This window comes from Equus asinus, chromosome 25 (assembly GCF_041296235.1).
Source record: "Equus asinus isolate D_3611 breed Donkey chromosome 25, EquAss-T2T_v2, whole genome shotgun sequence".
NCBI classification, from domain to species: Eukaryota; Metazoa; Chordata; class Mammalia; order Perissodactyla; family Equidae; genus Equus; species Equus asinus.
The window spans coordinates 46,911,898-46,934,119 of NC_091814.1; the positions used below are offsets into that span (position 1 = coordinate 46,911,898).

The following is a 22,222-nucleotide window of genomic DNA, read 5'->3' on the forward strand; positions in this document are numbered from 1 at the left end:
AACAGAAAACAGATGGCAAAAGTCATGGGGCCTCACACAACTGCGAAGGCAAGGGAGTAAACCAAAACCCAACGCACTAGGACCAGAGTGCCTAGAGCAGACAAAGAAGTGGTGCCCTCCCCTCAGCCTCTTGACTGTGAGGGCTGCAGGGTATTGACCCCCTGTGGGAGCAACTATGGTCTCTGTGACCCAGTGGATGGGTTGGTGCTTAGATTGATGGGTGAATTGTCCTGCATCTCTTCATTCTGTTCCTTCACTCTGAATATTCTTTGAGCTCATTACAACAGCTCAGAATGAACACGCTAAATTTAGACCCAAACTATTTCATGCTTCCAAGGGAACTGTAAATTACTTTGTGAATGTACATACAACACAGCCAGCAAAATTCGCTTGATGAAGCCTTCTCTTACATTTGATGTCTGAAGGCACCTCATAAATTGCTGCCTTGTCCAGGCTTCTGGACAGCTGACAGCCTCAGACAGATTGCCTTTGCTTCCCCATATGACACTTCTGTAGGAGACTCTGCTGGGGGCACAAGGGACTCAAACCTTCAGCTGCTACAGCTTCAAACTCCCCACAGTCCTACATTATGCCTGAGAAGGGTTTGTTGAATGGAGAAGAGAGTCGGGGTGCTCCATTGCTTATGCTGAGCCATCTAACATGACAGCGCCCAGCCCTCAAAGTCTCAGTGTCCCACCTGATAGTAAAGACAGAAGAGTCAATGACCCAGGAGGGAATAATGGAGCATGGGAAACAGTTTTTGATGAGGTTAGTGGATGGTTTAGGACTGAATTCAGCTGTAGTAAGAGAGACCGCAAATAATGATGGCTTAAACAACATAGAAATTTATTTCTCTCTTGTATAATAAGTCCAGAGACATCAAGTCCAGAGCTGGTACAGTAGACACACAGTGTCGCCATGAACCTAGACTCCTTCTATCATCTCTCCATTCCTCTTATTGTGTAGTTTCCATGCTCAAGTTCACTGCATGGTCCAAGATGGCTTCTGCAGCTCCAGCCATCATGTCCATGCTCCAGTCAACAGGAAGGAGGAAGGTGGAAGGGCAAAAAGGCTGCAATTCTCAGCTGGTCAGCTTCCTATATGCAACTTCCCCACACAATACTCTGCTTGCATCTCATGGGCCCAACCTTGATTACTTGGCCGCTCCTACAAGAAAGACTGGAAAATGTAGTCTTTTAGTTGGATATAATATGGCCCCAAATAATCTCACGTATCCGCCACCAAGAGAGAAGAGGAGAATGCATACTGGGTGGAGTCTCACAGTCTCAGCTACAGTTAGGTTGCAGTTATCTGAAGAGCAGAGGACCCCAGACCGCTAATATAATACCACGGACCTTAAAATAACAGCAAATACTCAGCGAGGGGAACAAATGGAAGAGTGGAAGGACTGAGAGAAGGAGAGGAAGGAAAGACCAACCAAGGACGGAAGAAAAAGAAAATGAAAGGAGGAAGGAAAGAAAAGAGAGGAGAAAAGAAGAGGGAATAAGAAAAAGAGGGAAATCAAGAGAGGGCTAAAGAAAGGAGTGAACGGAAAATGAAAGCCGGGAGTTTCGTGGAGCCTCCATTGTCCACCCTTAGGAGTGACTTTTGCTACCAGGGGAAGTTTTGGATTCCTGTTTCCCAAGCCTAGGGTCTTCTTCTGTGCCCTCTAGGAGCAGAGCTCCCTGCTTCAGCTTGTCACCATAGATGTTCCAGCCCCTTCTCCTGCAATGCCTAGAAAATAGGACCAGCCAGGCTATCTCTGGGTTGCCCTTGACTGTGAGCTTTCACCAGACCAAGCACTCAGGAACACGATGTCCATACTTACTGTAGGATCTACCTCAAGTGTGGAAGTTGCTGCTAATTTAGCCCCTTCTGGGCTGGTCTTGGCAGTTCTCTGTGATTGCCTCCTTCACCGGGGACGCACAGCCCCTGCGCCAAGACTCCCGGTCAGTTACCCCGTCCCCTCTCCATGCAGGAGGCAGCTCGCCCACATTCCTCCTTGTATCTTACCAGTTGGGGCAACAATGATTCAAGCTTTGGCAGAAGGCGTTGGTGTTCTCACCTCCCTCGGTAGCCTGCAGACAGAGAGAGAGGTTATGGTCCACAAACAAGGAGATGTGGGTCCTCAGTGAGAGCCGAAGACTGGCTGAGGCCCTTACTAGGTTACCTATGAAGTAATGGTCTTTCATGGAGGTAAACTTTGACGTTCCTCAGCTTTGGACCCTGCCCTTTAGAAGACCACCACCATGCTCTTCATTTCCCCCTGTGGCTGTGCTGAAGGGCATTGGTTCTGTCCCGCTCTGCCTGACGCCTGGCCCTGGCACAAGAGAAACTTCACTGTCAGCAGAAGCTCTCCTGGCCACCTGGGAGGAGAGGTGCCCAAGGGGATTAAATTATTTTTATTCTAGACCCTCCTAGGACCTAAAGCACTGGGTGGATGCTAGTTCATCCCCCAATGAGAGGAAGGGAAGAGGAGAAGGGAGAATGTCGTCTGTGGTATCACCTTAGTTAGAATTTAATCTTCTACAGAGCAGTGTGTGATCTTACATCTATTTTACATTACCCTCAATACCAAACACAGTGCTCTCCACACATGGTAGATATTTGATATTACTTGTTAAACAAACATATGAGAAAACGTCTATTTTCTCAGCTCCACATAGCTTTAAAAACAAGCACTTAAATAATGAATTAGTATGCAAAATTTCCAAGGAAAAGGTTCAAGTTCTGACTTTTCTCCCAATTGATTCATTCCTCCCTAAATGTCCCTTTGGTACAGTCCCTAAATGAAAAGGCAGTTTTGAGGATGCCCGATGCTGAATGTCACGCAGATGATTATGCAGAATGCGGGCTGCTCCTTGGGCTCTGTGCGGAGCTGTGAATGATTCAGTTCCTGGAATAGGTCTTCTTATGAGAAAAAGCAGATGATGAGGCAAATATCTCCCTTAGTCCATATATGGACATGCATATAAAGGGTCCCAAATTGCGTCCAAGAGAGAATCCAGAATACTTGGAGTGGCACTAAGACAAAATTTCCCTTCTCATAGAAAATGACATTTTTTTCACTCCTAAATATGAAAGAACCCATTATTGTAGTGATAATTTCCCTTTAAGCAATGATGTTTCACTGGGCCCTCTTCTCTATACGGTAGATATAAACAACTTTTATCTAAAGACAGAAAAAAGGAAGTGGAGAAGATATTTGAAGGACTCCAATGAAAATCTTGGTACTCTGTGGGTATAAAGGAATACTAGGGGGCAGTATCGAGGGGAGATGCTTCTTCTACAGTGGGAAGAGCTTGGAGCCAGAAGTCAGGAGACCTGCATCCCAAACTCAGATCTATCACTAAGAATTGAAAGGACTTCCTTACCTGTCAAATAGAAACGTCTAAGGTGAGCTCTAAATTCTGCTGATTCCATCATTTGGAGTCTGTACTCATTGGAAGTACACAAGGGTGGGAGTGGGGAGTATAGGAAACTATTTTTCGACATAACATAATCTCAACTATTAGAATGACCCTTCTAGTCTGAGATATGAGGTAACAAACATTCTCACTAAGACTTCTTCTAATTCTTGCTTCAGGAACCCTGACTTAATTCCTTCTTCAGAAGTTAATTCCTAAAGGTTGTCCAAGTTGCCGTTCAGCCACCTCTCCACTAACGTCTTTCTAACTTTTATTATTACTATGACTACCACAACTTCTGTTGTTATTTAACTTCCTCAGGCTATAAACAGAGCCAACTCTAAACAAAGCTGGCAGAAAATTTGATGACAGTAGAACGAGTTGTCCAACCCACACACTGGGGTCCCAGCAACCATCTGTGGTGGAGTACTGCTAATTTCTTCACCACCAGATGACAACCGACCCAGGGCTATAAAGTAGCTTTTATCTCACATGCAGACTCTATCCTTCTTGTAGAGTTGCATGAGGTGCTGTGTGGAGAAGGTTCACAGGAGAGAGCGTCATGATCAATTAGCAATGTCTGCCATGAGGGAAGAAGGCAGAAGCAGTGACACACATGCCACTTATTTGCTGTCCCTGGGCCCCAGGCTCTTGAGCTACCAACCTGTATCTTCTTGGAGATGAAACTACAATGATGACAACCCAGTTCCTCCAGTGGCAACATCTTTCCTCAACCAGCGACATCATACAACACTCTCCTCCCATCTTCCAGAAGATGGCTCCCAGCTCCTGCCCAGTTTCTCCACTAGTTTCAATTTGCACTCTAAGTTCTCGAGAAGCACTTTACGGAGAGTATCTTATGTAATATTAATCGCATAAGATGCTTTTAAAAGAGGAGCCTTTGATCCTGCATTTGGGAAATGCTGCATGCTAAATATAGCTAACGTTTTCATCTAATAGTTATTGAGCATTTATCATGTCACAGGTTCTAAATGCTTTGCATGTATTAATTAAGTTAATCCTCACAACAACCTTATTGTAGGGTACATTTTACAGACGAGGAAACTGAAGCAGAGAGATCACACAACAAGCAACTATTGGAGTCAAAGCTCAATCTACTAGTCCAAATCTAGAACTCATCTTTTAACCACTATGTGATACTGCCTCCCATTTCTCTCTCTCTCTCTCTCTCATTCTATCTTTATAATCTGTATCTTCATCTCCATATCTACTCTACACCCATATTTACATCTTTATCTATATCTTTCTTGATGGTTTACAAATCAGATTAGCATGTCTGAAAATTTCTTTTGTAAAGAAATCTGTCTGTTTAATTAGGTGATTTCTAAATTTATTTGATACAAGAAACATTATTTTTTTCTTTCTTTGCTTACTTCTACTAACAGCTCATGTCATAGACTGTTCTAGAGCACCATGAAAATATGCTTTTGAGGATTTTCTGAAGGAAAGATGAGACTCTTGAATCCTAGATTCAGCTTTCTGCTTTATTTGGACCAATATTAGTATAAGCAGGTAACTCAAAATCCATGTGAGAGTTATCTAATCTTTCAGGTCCTAAATAATTTAAAGGGAATTGGTAAATACAGAAAACAGAATCATATCTATCCCTGAATATCCAATTAATTGTTTAAGGAATTGATGGTAGATGATAGACAGATGAGTCAAGTCAAGCCAAGAATAAACTAATAGTAGATGGTGAGCATTTCCACTTACATCAAATGAGAATAGTGTGGTATGGCATAAAAGGCTTGAAATTTGGACTAAAGAGATTTTCATTTGAGCCCAAATTCAACTGATAGCTGGAACTTTATTGCTTGTTATATGCTCAGCTTATAATATTGTGCCTGGTAGGTGCTCAGAAAATATGAGTTGCTTTAAACGAATGTTTGATCTTGAACAATTTCCTTAACCTTCCTGAACCTTAGTTTCCTTGTGTAAAAAATGGAGATGATAATAAAAAGTTTAACTTCCAGGGTTGCTGTGAAAAGTAAATCAGATGACCTGATTGTAAACAAGCTTTGATTTTAATGTCTGATGCAAATGTTAGCTGCAAGCACTATCATCATCAACAACAACAAACTTGGTCAGATTTGAAACACACCATCCTGGTTTCCGTCAGTTCTCTCAGCCAGGTCTCCACTGGAGTTGCTCCCTGCTGGAGACGCTGGTCAGCAGTAGGCGTGCGGGGAGAAGCAAGCCCCTGTTACAGACAGAGGTAGAGGAAAGGCCACTAAGACCTAAGTGGGGACGATCCCTAACCAAATTAGCTTCTAGCTCTGAGGAAGAGAGGCCCCCCCAAACCCCTTAGATGCTGGGACATGGGTTTACTGTTGATAGCAGGTGCTCATTAATTGTTGAATTCAGCTAACTTCTACATCTTAAGGTTTCCTTAAGGAAGTAGAATGGTGTTGCCTTAACCTTCCCCTTGACTCTTCCTCAAAGCCTCAAGAAAGATAGGATTTCTAACAGTAAATCCAGACTCCAACCCAAAGTCCATTCTGCTACAATGTATTTCTTGGTGCTGGAGGCAACATGCCTGAGGAAGGTAGCTTCAAACACCACGTTGTCAGTACCTCACCCACCTGTAAACATCACGAGAAACGCTTGATTCTTCTTCCCTGAAGAATCCTCTAAAGCTGCCCCGGCGCAAAGAGGAGTCACCAGCCCCATGTGATGACGGAACACTTGGAATGTGGCTGGTCCAAACTGAGATGTGCTGTGAGCGTGAAATACACACTGGGGTTCAAAGACTTAGTATGAAAAACAGTAAAATAACAGTAATTTTTGATGTTGATGCATGCTGAAATGATAATATTTTAGCTATATAAATTGTATCATTAAGATTAATTCCACTTGTTTGTTCTTACCTTTTTAGTGTGGGCTATAGAAAATTGTAAATGACATGTGTGGCTGACATTGGTAACTTGCATTAATGCTTTTATTGGAGGGTGCGGCTCTATAGCAATGATTTCCAAATTGTGGGTTGTGATGTGTCAGTGCAGCATAAAACCAGTTTAGTGACTTACAACCTGTATTTTTTCCTAATGAAGAGAGTAGAATAAAATGTAATAGAGCAGATTAGAATGCATTCAAAACAGGAAGGAGTGTTTTGTGAAATTTTGGTTTCAATTACATGTATGTGTGTGATTTATGTACTACATATTGGGTTACAAAATGAAAAATATTTCTACTGTCAATAGAGTAAAAAGTGTTTGAACACCCCTTTTCTAAATGATCCATGACGAGACAGTACTTTCTTGAGTCAGAATGTTCTGGCATAAACAGCGAAGGCTGTGTGATTTGTATCTGACCACGGGGATTCAGAGATGAGTCAGGTCAACGCTGTAACTTTTCAGTTCTGCCCAGGGAAACTCTGCAGCCTCTGCTGATGTTGTGCTAGTGGGAGAGAAGGGCGCCCGCGCTATTAACCCATCTCTGTGAGTCATGCAAGTTCAGAGGCCTGAGTAGAAAGCAGTGAGGACCACTCTGTGACATGCCGAGGGCTCCTGGGCCCTGGGAGATGAAGGCAGCGGGCAAACAACATCCGAGCACCCAGAGGGGCAGGAAGTGAGGCCCCCTCAAAGGCAACTTAGACATCGTGTTACCAATTTTATCCGTAGAGGTCTGCCGATTCCTTCAGCACATCCCTGTGAGGCTAGAAAAGTTTCCTCTCCAGTCTAGACAGGGAGTCCACAACTCCAAAGACGTCTTCCCTCCAGATAATTAAGTTAGAAAACACAACCGCTGCGCTTTCTGGAGGCTGAGCTTCAGTGATCTCTGCAGGCTCCAGAGGCAGCTCTCTCTGGGGTAAAGGCCAGCTCCAGATTGATTTGAGACCCCACAAGAGCACAGTGGTAAGTCATGGTTTGAATAACCCTGGCCTTGCAGGAGGCAGAGGCTGAGGCCCACCCAGGCAGGGGTCCTAACTCACCCCAGGGATGCAAGGCCACAAAAGCCGCAGCTCCCTGCATTCTAACAACTGCTTAATCTCAACACTGCCAGGGGGTCTTACCCCTGGAAGAAAGGCCAAGTGGGCTCTGTGTTCCCAGGTCCCAGTCCACGGGGGTGCTGAAAACAGGCTTTGCAAATTCAAGTGCGATGGCAGTGGGCAATGCATAGGCAGAAAGGATGCAGACACATCCCACTGCTGCCAGCTGTCCTTTCAGTCTGCCAGGTCCTTGTCACTGAAGGCCATTTTCATAGCTAATCAGGACACTGCCTCTGGAACTGACGTCACAGATTTTGATATAAATGAATTCTGTTCCATGATCATGAATTACCCAGGAAACTTGAATCAAAATGCCTCAGATAGTAAGAGCTGATTCAGAACTCATTCAAGCAGAGTCCCACATAGCACCTTGGAAACACTACCAGTCGGACGAACATGTTGTCTAGAACACTTACTTTGAGCTAGGCCCTGTGTTAAATGCTTCATACGTACCATCTATTAAATGCTTAAAACAACCCATTGTTACTTCCATTTTATAGATGAGGGAACTGAGGCTTAGAGAAAATCTGTCACTTGCCCATGATTATACAGCTAGGGCACAGCAGACCTGACTTCAGGCTTATGGGATTCCCAAGCCCCACGTCTACGCACCATCTTATCTCCCACTTCAAGTATCCCTAATTCAAGATCTTAGAAAATGACTTGGTAAGCTCACAACAACATCCACAAACCTGAGCCCTGAGGTAGTTGTAGCAATGGGGATAAGAATTACTCTCAGAGTCTCTCCGGGTGAGAATCCATCCACCCGGACCCACAGGGATGCTGGTAGATGCCACGCTCCCGGAGTGCTGGGTTTGTGTCCCCCTCCAGGGTCTCTGAACTGGTATTCCTTGCTTGGTCTCCGAGTACTTGAAGCTCTTTCGGGGCACACACTGCATCTTAGTCAGCAGCTTCTGTCTTCCACTCAAACTTGAACTTGGCCACTAGCCCTTCTTAACCCCTCTGAAGGAACCTAGCCTGTACAGGGTAGCGCGTGGGAACCCAGGAACGTCCATCCCCCACCCATCCTGTCCGCTCTGTCTCCTGCTCCAGTCGCTCCCACCCCTGAGAAACTTCTCTTCTCCAGAGCTTCAGGTCTCCCTGCCTGAGGGCCTTGCTGTTCAGATTGGTCAGAAATCACAGAGCGAAGAGGGGAACCGGCCCTCCCCTACCACAACTCTCTCTCTGGTAGATCTGGTTCATTATTCTGATCAGGACCGAAACAGAATGTCCCCCACAACAGCTACGCGTTCAGACACACTTCTGCACACGTGTTAATGAGAACTGTGCAGAAGAAGCTAGTCACCCTGTCAACACTTGCCCAGGCTCCCAACTGACAGAGAAGTGTGCTTGGTGCCAGGGGCAGGGGGAAAAACACAGAAGCTGCTCTCTGGTTGCCATCTGCCCAGCTCTCCATCACTGCCTGGCCAAGCCTGCACCTGCCTTACCTGCACGACCCTGCGGTCTGGCAGCTGATGGGGACCTGGGCCACCCTTAGCCCTGCCTTCCAGGCCTGCCTGAGCAGGGGCAGTGTCACTGCGCAGTGCTTCCCCAAAGATAGCAAACCCAAGGAATGTCTCTTCCAAATATTGCACAATCTCAATTGAGTAAATAAACATAAAATTGGGAAAAAATGCACCAAAATCACTAGGGAGTTTTGCTGGATCAGGTTATTGAGAATACAACCTTTCTGTATGTTCTGGTTAGTTCATGATGAGTATGCATTGTTTTTCTAAACACAGAAAAACGCTAAAAAATATAGAGCTGTTGGTTGAGCTTTGGGCATTGGTGTGGGTATTCTGACTCCCACGGCTCATAGGGTTTGGCTGGTGCATACCCACCTTTCCACCTGGGACAGTGGGATTTGTGTCCTGGTTCTGTTGATGTGTCTCCTCTCCTTTTGGTTCTGACCCTCATGGCTTTAATCCAGCTCTGTGACTTTAGTTGACCCTGGCTGCACCCAGGATATGCCACATTATCCACCTCAGTCTTGCCCAGCATCATGCTCCAGTCTAGCCCAGGACAGCTCCACCTTGGCCCCTGAAGCTGGCCTCCCAGGCCTCAAGTCCAGCTGCTATAGCCCGGTGAATAGCTTTGACCTCTGGTGCTCCTCTGGTTTCTTCGAATCCAGTTTCAGGGATCAAACTGAGCCCAGGAACAACCAAAGAATAATTTAGGAACCCTTATGATTGCGAGGAGATTGAGTTCTCTTTTTACATTCTAATCAACCTCACTCTGGAAAGCAGACCATTCTCTAAGGGTTGATGATCATCTGCATGAAATGATGGTCCTTCTCTATACTTGGGGGTCAAGAAGATGCACCCCAAGTGCCACCATGGGATTTCTCACTCATAACTATCTGAGCATCCTCACTTCTGCTCAATCCGACCATCATTAATGTAGCACACAGTGGCAAATCGCCATCCTGCTTGTGCCCCCTCTAAACGCTGGGGCTGAGGGAAGGTTGAGGAGGAAAGATAATCGCATGGCTGGCTGCCTCATAACAAACCTCTGACCTGTGCAGAAATGGAAAGCACGTGCTTCTTTATTTTTCATGTTAGCGATACTGATACCTTCCCATCAGTTATGCGCCATTTCATAGTTTATACAATATTTTCATATCGACTCGATTCTCATACATATTTCCTACTTCACACCTAAGGAAACTGAAACTCAGAGCAGTTATATGACTTGCTCAAGCTCATAAAGCCGGTAAATGAAAATGCCAGGAGACCCAGGGAGATGATGTGTCTTCAAGGCAGGGCCCTGCCCACCAGGCAATGACCCCTCTCTCAAATCTCCCTGAAGTAGCCCTCTGGAGGGGACCATCTATGACCCGGCTCACTGCCAACAACCCCTATCAAATCCAAGGGCAAAGAAGGCCACAAATCACTCCTTCATTTCTGAGAAGAAGCAAGTAAATCCTTGAGACTGACAGGGCCTGAAGAATCAGAGACACCGGCTTTTCTGTGAAGATGGACATGCAGCAGGTAAAGACAATTAGGGGATAGGAACCGTCTGACAGGTCCCAAGGTCAAATAAGAAGAAACAATGTGGCAGGCAGCAGTGATAAAACGTGAAGGGGAAGACCGTAATCCTGAAGCCATCAACAAGAGGGACTGGAAAGGGGGTAGGCAGGACATTTATTACCCGAACATAAATTGTGCTGATGACCAGCAGGACAGTGTGTCCCCAGGCCCCTCAGTGTCACCTCACACCCTCCCAGCAGCAGTTCTCCTGGATAACACTGAGGAAAGGAAAATTTCAGAAACTTTGGAAGCAGGAAAAACCAATTTGTGGGAACATGCAGACACCTGAGTAGGTCAGGATGGATGAAACCACATCACACATACTTGTATGTACGTATTTTGAGAGAGAGAACCTACTAGACTTTAGGATCTGTGCTGTATGCCGGGACAAAAGATAACTAGATTACAGACCTGCAACCTAGGGACCCTCTGTTGTTGGGGGCAGAGAGGGCAAAAGCTCTGCAGACAACTATTGTAATAAGTGTAATAACAAGTTCTGCTTGAGCTCAGAGAGGGAGATAACTGTCACAAATTCCTTCTCATCTGAAGGCGTCTCCATGCACTGGATACATCCCTTGACATTCAAAAATGTTTGAATCTTGGTCCCCTCATTTAAAGGCTTTGTGATTTTAAGCAAGTCACTTAACCTCTCTGTGACTCAATTTCCTCATCTGTAAAATGGGTACAATCCTAGTAGCTTGTACAGTTGCTGTGAGGATTAAATGAGTTAATATATAAAGCCCTTGGAAGAGCGCCTGGCCTGTGCCTGGAATGCATCTGGTCAGTCAGAGAAGGCCCTTCCTTTCCTTCACAGCACAGTCCTCATATTGCAGTGGGTAGAATGCACAAATCCTGGGGTGTGTGGTTACACGTGACCAGCTTAGCTGAAGATGGTGAGGATTCCTTATCAAATGCAGCAGGTTTGAACAAACCCAGCCACCAGTCTCCCATCTTCAATCTTCTAGGAAAAGCCCGGAGATGTTATTTTGGAGAAAGACAATAAATATTCATTGTTGACTTAATATTGTAGGCTCATCTTACAGGTCAGAAGCTTGGATCATTCTAGACACATTTGTGAGTCTAGACTAATGAAGCTATAATATTCCACTGCCCACCTCGTAATTATCTTCAAACATAGCCCCTGATGGATATGGTGTGGGAGGTTCTCAGAGCTGGCCTGGGGAACAGTTCACCTGCTTCGGGCTTCCCATTTAGTGAACCAGGCTGGTGTGGTGCTCAGCAGGGGAAACTCTCCCTACAGGAGTCCTGTTTGGTAATGCAAACTAGGATCAAAGAGATAGGTTTTCCTGTTACAAACTCCATGGAAAGGATCCAGTTTTGAGGTGTTGCTAGGAAAATCGGAGAGCCTCTTGGGGTATGGTCCTCCACCCTCGAGTAGGAGAGTTGTTGAGTAAATCCATGGAGAGGAGCAAAGAAAGGCTCCCTCTGCACTGACCGGCTTGGGATTCTCCACTCAACCTCCCCTTCCCCTTGGTGGCCAGACCCCACCCCACCCCCAGCCCTGCAGCTGAGAGTCGGTGTTGGTGAGCCCCCTGCCCCTACCCCAGCTAGCTGCTCATTAACGCACAACAAATGGCCGAAGAGAAAGTAGAAGGTTCAAACCTTTTTTAAAATTTAGAGAACAAATCCTTGCTGAGAAATAAATAAACCTGTGTCTTTATTTTTTTTAATGTCACTGTACTTTTCCAGTTTCCCTGCGAGGAAAACAAACCCAAGAAGATGTGAGCCAAATTCCTTTCTACAATGTAAATTTCTCAGAAGTAGCACAGATGACGCTCAGAAAACTTGATTTCTTTAATAGCAGCTTTATGGCATGTTATTCATAGAAATAAGCCTCAGTTTGCTCATCTGTAAAGTGGGGCAATATACCCACCTTACGTACTCCACAAAATTCGTAGAAGCATCAACCACGAGTATGTTTATGAAAGCATCTTGGGAACCATGAGCTCTGCAAATGCAGGTGTTCTGTTACTCTGACTCATTTTTGTGCTTTTCAACAGGGGAAAGGCAGAAAGATCAATGTGAGAAAAAATGTTGAAGACTTTTACAGGCAATGAATCTTATTCTCTGCTACAGCACGAAACCACACTGAACCATGTCCACTGTTAGGTTAGCTGAAGGCTGTTGTTAAAATGAAAATGTCACTGTTATTTATGGTTTAAGGCCTACCTGTTCCAAATAGGTTTCCAGAAGGCATTAATTTATTGCCAACACTGTATCTTGTATTACTTTGGCATTTGACTACTAAGGGAATGAGGCGCAGAGGACAGGTAAGGCTTAAGCAGAGTTGGGGACAGGGAGAAATGTCTAGGGTAAAGAGCCCTTCCCAGGAAGCCAGGTCCCTGTGGCTACCTGCAGGGACGAGCACTGGACAGCCATGGGTCAGGCAGGGAGGTCGTCAGACCCAGACCATCTGGAGTTAGTAGATGCTGAGCTGTTACCATGCTTAAGCCCCAAACGAGGAGAAGGGTGGAACGAGTGTGTGGAGAGGTAAGTGGTGGAGCTCCAGAACTGTGTGTGGAGAGAGAGTGTGCGCACAAGGGCTGGAGAGGAAGGAGAGCTCAGGTCAAAGAGAACAGGGTGCCGAGAACGAATTATTTCAGATGTAAGCCCCAACCCTCCAGAGACATCCTGCATCCTCTTGTGGGCTCCTGTGTACCCTCTATGATCCCACAGGGACTTTGGGAACCCTCAAAACCTGCTTTGCTTACCAAAGTCTCAGCAGCCTGGCCATGCTCGGAGCTCACTCAGTGTCATCTGCATTCTTGGTGTGTCAGAAAGGAAGCTGCTTGTAGCTAGATGGTCAATTCTTGTCTTTATTCAGATTGAAAACATTTAGAAGTCCAATATTTTACAATACATATCCCGAATTTAGCAGTTAATAAAATAACATTTGAATTCCCTTGGAGCCCTCTTTTAACAATAGTGAACAAAGACGATGCAATATAATTTAATGGAGAGCAAAATGTGTTTTGTCAAGACAGAGAGTGAAAGAAAAGGAATTTAAGAAATTATGTACCCTGAAAACCACTCTCTGAAGTCATGAGGAAGGCTAATCGGGCCTTACCGACTAAATAATTGCAAAATAAGATAAAAAACAAGCAAAAGGAATCTTTCGAGTTTTTCAGATTAGAATTCATCTTTGGCCAATTGTAACCCCAGATGTTAAGGGTTTCTTAATCATGTTACACCCTGCTTGAAAAGCCTTGATGGCTCCACAGGCCCACAGAATACAGAGCAAATTTCTAGCAACAGCAATCAAGGCTCCCTGACAGCTTCTTAGTACCCTCCATCCCTGAACACACACAAACACCCCGGGAACCCTGCTCTTCCTCAGGTATGATTTTCCTCTTTCTCTACTCCTCACTCGATTCAACTGCCTTTCCCCTGCCTCCCCCTTTCAAAATCTTTCTAATTCTTCAAGGCCAGCTCAAAGGCCACCTTTTCCATTGATCCTTCTCTAGCGAGTCTTGCAGTTGAAATGCTTCCTGCTGCCAGGCTCCCAGAAGAATTTCTCCAGACCTCTGATACGGTGCTCAGCATGGTCTGCTATTTATTCTTGTTATGCGAATACCTTCCTTCCAGTTACACAAGGAGCTACCTGAGATTTCTCTAGCTCACCTCTGACATCTCGAAGGGAACCCAGTCCAGTTCCGGGCATGCAACCAGTGTGTAACCGAATTTCATTAAGCAAGATGTGCTCCATATACTATACTCTCAGCGCTTCTTCAAATTTTAGTTAGAAAATAACTGCTAGCTCATGCACTAGAAAACATAATTCACTTGTGTGTAGCCTTTGAGTCAAGGAGTTGCTATTTCACGCTCTAAAAGACATAATTTACACAATGAAGTAAATAACTCCTTTAGACCTCTAGAGCTGGACTTTCATAAGTTGTCACCTCCAACATACAAGTCATCTGAAGAAATTAATGGATATCCAATATGAAAGCAATTAGTCAGTTCCTGTTGGAAGGATCAGCTCCAATATAGTTATCTCCTATTACTGGGAACAGCATGAATTTGATATTTGAATCTGTCATTAGGTATTTTTAGAGCAGATGAATTAACTGGTATTCTGGATGTGGGTGAACATAATTTTTAAAAGTGACTACTTCTAAGATTTGTTTGTTTCTAAAGGGTTTCAATGCCCTAAAATCAAGCAAACAATCCCTACATTTAGAGTTATAATCAACTAGATGTTCAGAGCCCACATTTATAAATTGGCATGGCCCCACATTGGTCTCCTAGATGCACTGGTCCGTGGACATCCAGCCATGGATGCACTGCTGATATATGACTAGCTCCCTTATGTCATAGGCACAAACAAGGTATGTGTGTCTTATTGTCATAATCTAGTTGTAATTGATTTTAAGCCTTTGTGAAGACTGAAGATGGTCCCTTCAGAGGCAGAACTTCCTTGCATTTGGCCTTGGGGCTCCAACTAACTGCTCACGCTGTGCCCTTTCCTCTCTCTCTCCACCTGCTCCCCACAATTCGTATCCAGCTTTCTTACATCACCCCTCCATCTGGACTGGGACATCACCTCTTGAGGTGGCCTTCTCCAGTCACTTCTCCCATACTTATCTCTGTTCAGTGTTAGGAGTGCCTATTAGACGTAAAAAGAGTGATCTTCGGTTTAATAACAGAGATGGACTGCCTTGCCTTGTCCTTCAATTTCATGTGTATTAGTCTAGGCTTCTCAACTAGATTTTAAGCCCCATGAGGGTAGAGATGACTTTTTGTATTCTGAGCCAATTTCTCAATCTGTTCTGAGAGGTATCTTGGGCAGGAAATAGAAACCATCAATTTGGGCTGCAGTCTGACTGGCAATCTTTCTTACAAGGGAATTTTCTTTGCAGTTTTATTAAATGTAAAGAAGGAAAAGATGAAAAGTAATATGATGATTCTTCAAGAAGAATAATTGAATGGCAAATGGTGACATGCTGTTCTCTCAGCTCAGGAAACAGAGACAAAAAATAGATATCAATGATAGCAAAAGGTCAGACTCTTGGAAGAATTCTTGGCCAAAATGATGGAGATTAATTAGAAAGTCATTATTTATATCCCACCTACTTCCAAAGGATAGAGGCAGCTGATGGCATCTACGACTGAGCTGAGAGTCTGGAAATATGACTCAGGATTTAGCTTGACTCTGACTTACTGGATGTAATTGGGCAAAGAACTCCCCTGCTTTAAGCCTCATCTATAAAATGGTAATAATCCCCTGGACTGTTGTGAGGATTAAATGGGGTTATATTTTAAGACATATATATAATATAATAAAAAAATCTATAATACAAAAATTGTGTATATATGTATATATATACTGCCAATTGCTCTACACATGTTAAGAATTCTTTGAGATCTATAAAAATTGGATAAATTCTCTCCTAAAGGGGATTCCTATTTACCAAAAGCTGTGGGGAAACCTGGAAGGCAGACTTTCTATCAGCCTTAGCTGCCCAGAAGGAAGCAGGCGCCCTCCCCCAGCGGAAAATGCGCCCAGCCTTGCCAGCTGTGTTGTAAAGAGGGAATTCAACGCCAGATGACCTCACACTCACTTCCAATCATGACATTTTATTACTCCCTGGGTATTATTCCCTTGATTGATATTCAGGACCCCATTTTCCAGATGAAGAAGGGGTTGCTCTGAGAGGTCAGGTCAATCAGAAGTCTCGTGGACAGTACAAGACAGAACCAGAGGGCAAGACGGGAAGCCTGATTCCACCTCCCAGCCGTGTGGTCTCGCTAATCCGCACCGACACAAAGCCACAGACATGCTGGGCTGACCACATGCAGAAAATGAATATGATTCCATCAGATTCCGAGCCCTGAGCCCCTTCCGGCAGACTCCCACATGGGGGCGCGTGGAAGTGAACTCGGCTCAGGAGGGTTGGGCGGCCAGGCCCGGTGGGAGGCGATGGACGCCCCAACCTGGCCTCTGCCTCCTTCCACATCGCTCCCCTCCTTCCTGACAGCTCTGGGCCAGCCATAGAGCCCTGTCTGTGGGGAGGTTTCTGCCCTCAGGTTCTTTAAAGAAATCTGACAGGCCCAATAAAGGCCCAGTGCTGACGGCGACGAGCAGCCCTGATGCTGCCTCTCCTGACACAATGGGGCCGGCTGTAATCGCATTACACCCTCGTCTCTCATAATTACCCTCTTTCTCCAAGTGACAGAGCATCCCAACGGCAGGGAGGAAACTATTTTTAAACTAATTCTAACTGAAAAAAAAAAAAGCGTCATTTTTTTCTCACAGATATAGTTCTGGCTTATAAATCACCCCCAGGGACAGAGTGGAGACCACAGTTGGCAGAAGCTGGAAAATCCAAAGAGAGCACTGGCCGCCCACCCGGGGAGACCACCACCTCTTCATACCTGCCCAACAACCTACACACTCATTTTTTTCTCTCCCTTTTGTTTCCTGAGGTCCTTCTGCTCCTGTTTATTTCTTCCATCCCTCCTCTGACTCTAGGAGGAAATAAAAAGGAAAAAACACAAAGGCATAGTTTCAATGTGAATGACTCCTGACTGTTTCTCTTCCTCTTCGCCGCCTCCTGCCTCCCACCCCACACCCACCTTCCTGAGACCAGTTCTGCTCTCCCTTCTCCTCCGAGGCTGGGAAAAGGTGACAGCTAGCACAATATTTCTCTATAACCAAAAGCTCTTCAATGTGCAGAAATCAAGCCAGGAGAGGGCGGGTGGAAGAGGATGAGGGAAAGAAAAGCCACTTAAGAACAACTTTAGCTGGAGGAGAGAACTTCAGCTGAGTGGGGTGACCCACGTCTCCGAGTAGGCCTCCCAGGAGAGCAGTGGGCACCTCAGTAACACAGCCCCAACTCACCGTGGAGGACCATTCTGCTCTGGCCGGCATCTTACAAATTATCTTTGGTGCCGCCATGATCACTGTATTGATACGGAAGCTGGAGTGGAGGAAATGAATCAATGGCATCACGTGAATTTCTTGAGTATCAATCTATCGAATTACTGCAACTCCCTTGCACTCTCATTTGTAGGGTCTTTAGCTATCTGTCTGCTCACGACTGTTAGGGTATCAATGAATCCTGGGTATTTTATCTGTCCCTTGGGTTTATATTTTCTCTTGCTACCTGTAGAATTCCTGTCTGTTCCTCTCATCAGCTTGGCTCTCTGCTTTTCCTCTTCTCTGTCTTCTCTGCTTTTCCTTCCCTCTCTGTTCCCCCTCCTTTTCCTCCTTCTCACCCCTTTGACCAGCCCGTTTTGGTTCTGGTCCTGGAGTCTTACTAGCTTTAGTTGGATGACCCATCTGAGGGATGGGAAGATAGTGACAGGGGAAAGGAGGCTACCGGTCCCCTCAAGTCTCCTAGGTTGCCTTTGATGACAGAGCCTTTCATCTAGCTTAGAGGTGCAGCCACCACCTCCCACCAGCCCTCGCACACAGGTCTCAGAGCAGGGGAGACCCCTCCACAGAGACAGACATAAAAATAGCAGATGAGGCACTCCTGGATAGGCCACAGGATTAGACCAGGCCTTCCTCCTAGGAAGCTGCAGAAATTTGCCCACCAGCGTCACTGAAAAACCCCGCAGAAAGAGACTGGACAGCCTGCAGAACAGCCAGCATTCTTTGTGATACAAAGGAGTAGAAGGCGGGGATAGAGAACGAAGTCAGTAAGAGAAGCTTTCAGGGTCACAGGAAAGAAAAGCCGCTTTGAAATAAGTAACATGAGCTTAGAAAAACTAAGGGCACGTTTATTAAGTAGGCATTAAGTACACCTTAGTTTCATTCTCCTTTCCCCTTCAGTGGGCTTCAGATGGATGAGAAAAATGAAGGCCTTCATGCCGTTCATCCCACCCTCTCTCTCTGCCCATCCCCAGAAAAGCAACCTAAGCCAAATGGAAGTGGAGAGGCAAAAGCAAAGCATCTCTGTGGTGTGGTTGACAATGGCTTATAACTGAGCAAGTGGGGACGCACCACAGGGAGCTCAGAGGAGCCAATGAAGTCAGAGGGAGTCTGTCTGTGCAGGCCCTGGCTTTCTTTAACTGCTGGCTCGTTGGGGAATTGTCCTGGGAAAGGGCAAGTTTAAATAGTGTCCCCAACTCCTCTAGGATCAAGGTTTACTGGTTTAGAATTGCTCTTGATTCTTTGGTACGCAGTGGAGGCTGGGCACTTTTAAATAAGGAGCCATCAGACAAGCCTTCTCTCCAGGGGGAGAGACAGAAGCAATTTCTGGGGTAGTAGCCTAGATTGGTAGAGAAAACACTAAGCTAAAAGTCATCGCTGTCAAGAAGTCCTAAATCTGATCCCGGGAGAGGAGAGTGTTGATTTGCAAGAGCTCTAAGTCTTTTCATGAGAATGGTATGTGGCCACTAATTAAAGCTGGCCGAAAAAAAGCAGTTAAGAATATAGTCAGCAAGATCTGGGCTCATCCTTCTCCTCTGCTCATTAGCTGTGCAATCTTGGTCAAATTCCTTGGCCTTTCCTGAAGCTCGTTTTCCTGTTCTCAATTAATGGAAATAAAAAGAAGACTTAGCATCATAGTAAAATCACCACAGAGCCCTACTGGCTGTTTACAGTGGGTCTGATTGATTATCCCCTCTTCTGATTGGTTATTGCCTGAGCCATACTAGTTGGTAAACATCTTGACTCCTAAATATCACTCCTTCCTAGCTTATAGGATTGTAGTAAGGAATGAGTAAATTAATACAAGGAGAATGCTTAGCTTAGCTTGGCTCGTGGTAAATGCCCAATTAGCTGGGGGTGTTTGTTATGGATTGAATTGTGTCCTGCAAAGAAGATACGTTGAAATTCTAACCCTAGTATCTCAGAAGGTGACCTTATTGGGAAATAGGGTCATTGCAGATGCAATTAGTTAAGATGAGGTCATACTGGAGTGATGGGCCCCTAATCCAATATGACTGATGTCCTTGAAAGAAGATAGCCATGTGAAGACACAGAGACAGAGAAAATGCAATGTGAAGATGGAGGCAAAGCCTGGGGTGACGCAGCTGTACGCCAAGGATTCCCTGTCATCACCAGAAGCTCAGAGAGAGGCATGGAATAGATTATCCCTCAGAGGGACCAGCCTTGATGACACCTTGAATTTGGACGGCTGGTCTCCATCAGTGTGAAAGAGTTAAGCTCTGCTGTCTTAAGTTCCCCAGTTAGTGCTGATTTGTTGCAGCCTTTCTGGGAAGCTCATACGGTGTTCTAGTGAGTAGACTCCTCAAAGGTCGCATAAGACCATGAATTCATAAAGTATCAGAAAGAGAAGACGTTAACGTTCATTCCAGTCCAGTCTCTCATGTGATAGTGGAAAGCCCCTCTTCAGCATCCTCACTAAGGAGTCCTTCAACTGGTGCCTGAACACCTCCAGTGACCAGGAACTCATTACCTATCATGACAACCCAGTAGCTCTGACAATTAGAAAAGCATTCTTTATATGAAGCCAGAATCTCTCTCCCTGTAGATTGCCTCATTGGTGGAAACTTCCACCCTTGGACCTTTTACCATATAAAAGTCCAATCCCTTGGCATTTAGCAGTCTTCCAAATACTTGCATTCGTGGAATAAGCCATGTTCTTGCACATATCAGAGGTTGAGCAAATGCAATTTCTTTTGTGTACAATGAACTTCTGCTTTCTCTACCTAAAGAGTAGTTCATTAAAATCCAACTCGGTATTATCTCCTGATAGACTAGGTTATGCTGCAGGAAAAAGCAATATCAAAATCTGTGCCTCCAAAGTCAGAGGATTATTTCTCTCTCACACAGCACATATCCACTGTGGGGCAGCAGGGACACCCTGTTTATCGTGGCTACTCAGGGACCCACTCTGAGAGAGCAGCCTTACATCACCAGTCACCATTGAAGGGAGAAAGCTCTGGAGGGTCTCCCATCAGCAATTAATGCCGCAACCCAGAAGTGACACACAGCACTTCCTCTCACAGCTCATGGGCCAGTACTTGTAGCATGACCTCACCTACCCAACAGAAAATGTAGTCCTTCCATGTGTCTGGAAAGCCAGGCCAGAAATACTGGGCAAATGGCACTGATGGCTCCCCCACCCCCTCTGGGAGCTTTCCATGCTGCCCAGGGCAGCGTTGCTGGTAGCACCCCCAGCCTCCTCAGGGCATTTTGTGTATTTCTTGGTCATGGTAGTTATCACATTGCATTGTCATTATATTTAGTTGTGTTTTGTGAAAATGAATAAACAGAAACCTCATTAAATTGGATTCAGGAGGCCAAAAGGGGGAGTACTCATGCCCTACATTGATAGCAGAGTCCAACAGGAAGAAGAAAGACTTGCTCTTCTTGCCTGGCAGGAAGCTCAGCCAGTGAGAGACTGTCACAGCTCCGTCAATAAAGCCAGTACACACAGAACTCTCAATTCCTCCAATGGACTCTTTGTTTATAATGGCCCTCCCAAGTTCCTCTTCCCCTCTGGAAAAGAGTTTCTCCTCTCTTTGCTGCTGGGGACTTGCACGGCTTAGCATGGTTGCAGACCCCGAAATTGCAATTCTTTGCTGATCCCAAAGAAACCCATTTTTGCTGGAGAAATAACTGGCTATTTGTTTAAGGTCAACAGTTTCCATCTCCTTCACGAGACTGCGAGTTTCTCAAGGACAGGGACTAGATTATAATAAATGTTTGGGATGTGGATGCGTTTGAGAGACGTGACCATACATCCACAGTAAAAGCCAAAGTCCTTATGGTGGTTTACAAGGCCATAGCTGATCTGGCCCCCACTGTTCTGACCTCCGCTCCCTCCCTCTTCTCCCTCACCTGCCTGGCCGCAGTCTCCCTGTCACTCAAACTCACCAGGCCGGCTCCTGCCTGGGAGCCCTCACGCTTGCTGCTCTCCATGCCTGGAACGCACCTCCTCAGCCATCTGCTGGACTCCCTGCTCCACTTCTCTCCGTCTCTGCTCAGCTGTCACTTGCTCAGAGAAGCCTTCCCTGACCGTGCTCTGTAGAATAAGAATGTGACTTCCCCTCCCTAACTCCCCACCCGTGATCTTCTTTTATTTTTCTCCACAGTCGTTACCACTTCCTGCCACAAAAACGCACAACTGTATGTTACATTGTCATATATTAAATACCATATAATGTGCATTATATGATATACATAATTATTTTGGGTATTTATTTATTTATCATCCATCCTCCCCTCCTTGTGCCCACACACACACAGACACTCACACACACATTCATTAACTTCTATAAATAAAGAAACTAGCATATAGTAGGTGATCAATAAATATCTGTCAGAGGAATGAATGATAAAGGAATAAATGTACCTCCTGAGTCTTCACTTCCCTGGACCCAGAGGGAGGTAAATTCCTCCCTCTCATATGACAAGATTTCGAGTCCCTTCAACAACCTAGCCACCTAGAAGCGATCAATGATCAGTGCGGTACAGAGCAAAACAGCCGCCTGCTCATCTTTTATTCTGCTTTTCAATTAATAAAACCTAAGTTTAAATAAGATTTCGGAGGCTACAAAAATCACACTGTAGACTGACTCATGGTAAGTTTGGTTATTGACCAAAATCTTAAGTGTTTTTCACACCTAAAGCTGTACCTTCATTTCCATATATAATTTTGTAGTTGTTGCTTTGGACCAAAGTGTAGAATCTAACATTTTTCCCTCTTAATTTTCCTGTCATTTGTCTTCCTTTTCATTTGTAACATTGTTTATTCTTTCAGTTATTTATTGAGTGTTGACTATGTGCAAAAAGCCATGTTAAGTGTTATGGGTATCATGTAATAATTTCACAATTTCCA

At 45.1% G+C, this 22,222-nt stretch overlaps 1 protein-coding gene and 1 long non-coding RNA gene across 4 annotated transcripts in view; one reads left to right on the forward strand and one right to left on the reverse strand.

Moving 5' to 3' along the window:
- The window catches only part of TNR (tenascin R), a 406,518-nt gene that overhangs the window by 294,861 nt on the left and 89,435 nt on the right, over nucleotides 1-22,222 (forward strand). The window lies entirely within an intron of this gene.
- On the reverse strand, nucleotides 824-21,403 carry LOC139042094 (uncharacterized). Of its 2 annotated transcripts, XR_011498328.1 has the most exons (4): nucleotides 21,259-21,396; nucleotides 6,011-6,144; nucleotides 2,014-2,078; nucleotides 824-1,179 (listed from the first exon to the last, which is right to left on the reverse strand). It is a non-coding gene; the product is annotated as an uncharacterized lncRNA (long non-coding RNA). The 2 variants fall into 2 exon arrangements; XR_011498329.1 differs by lacking the exon at nucleotides 6,011-6,144 and having other exon boundaries at nucleotides 827-1,179; nucleotides 21,259-21,403.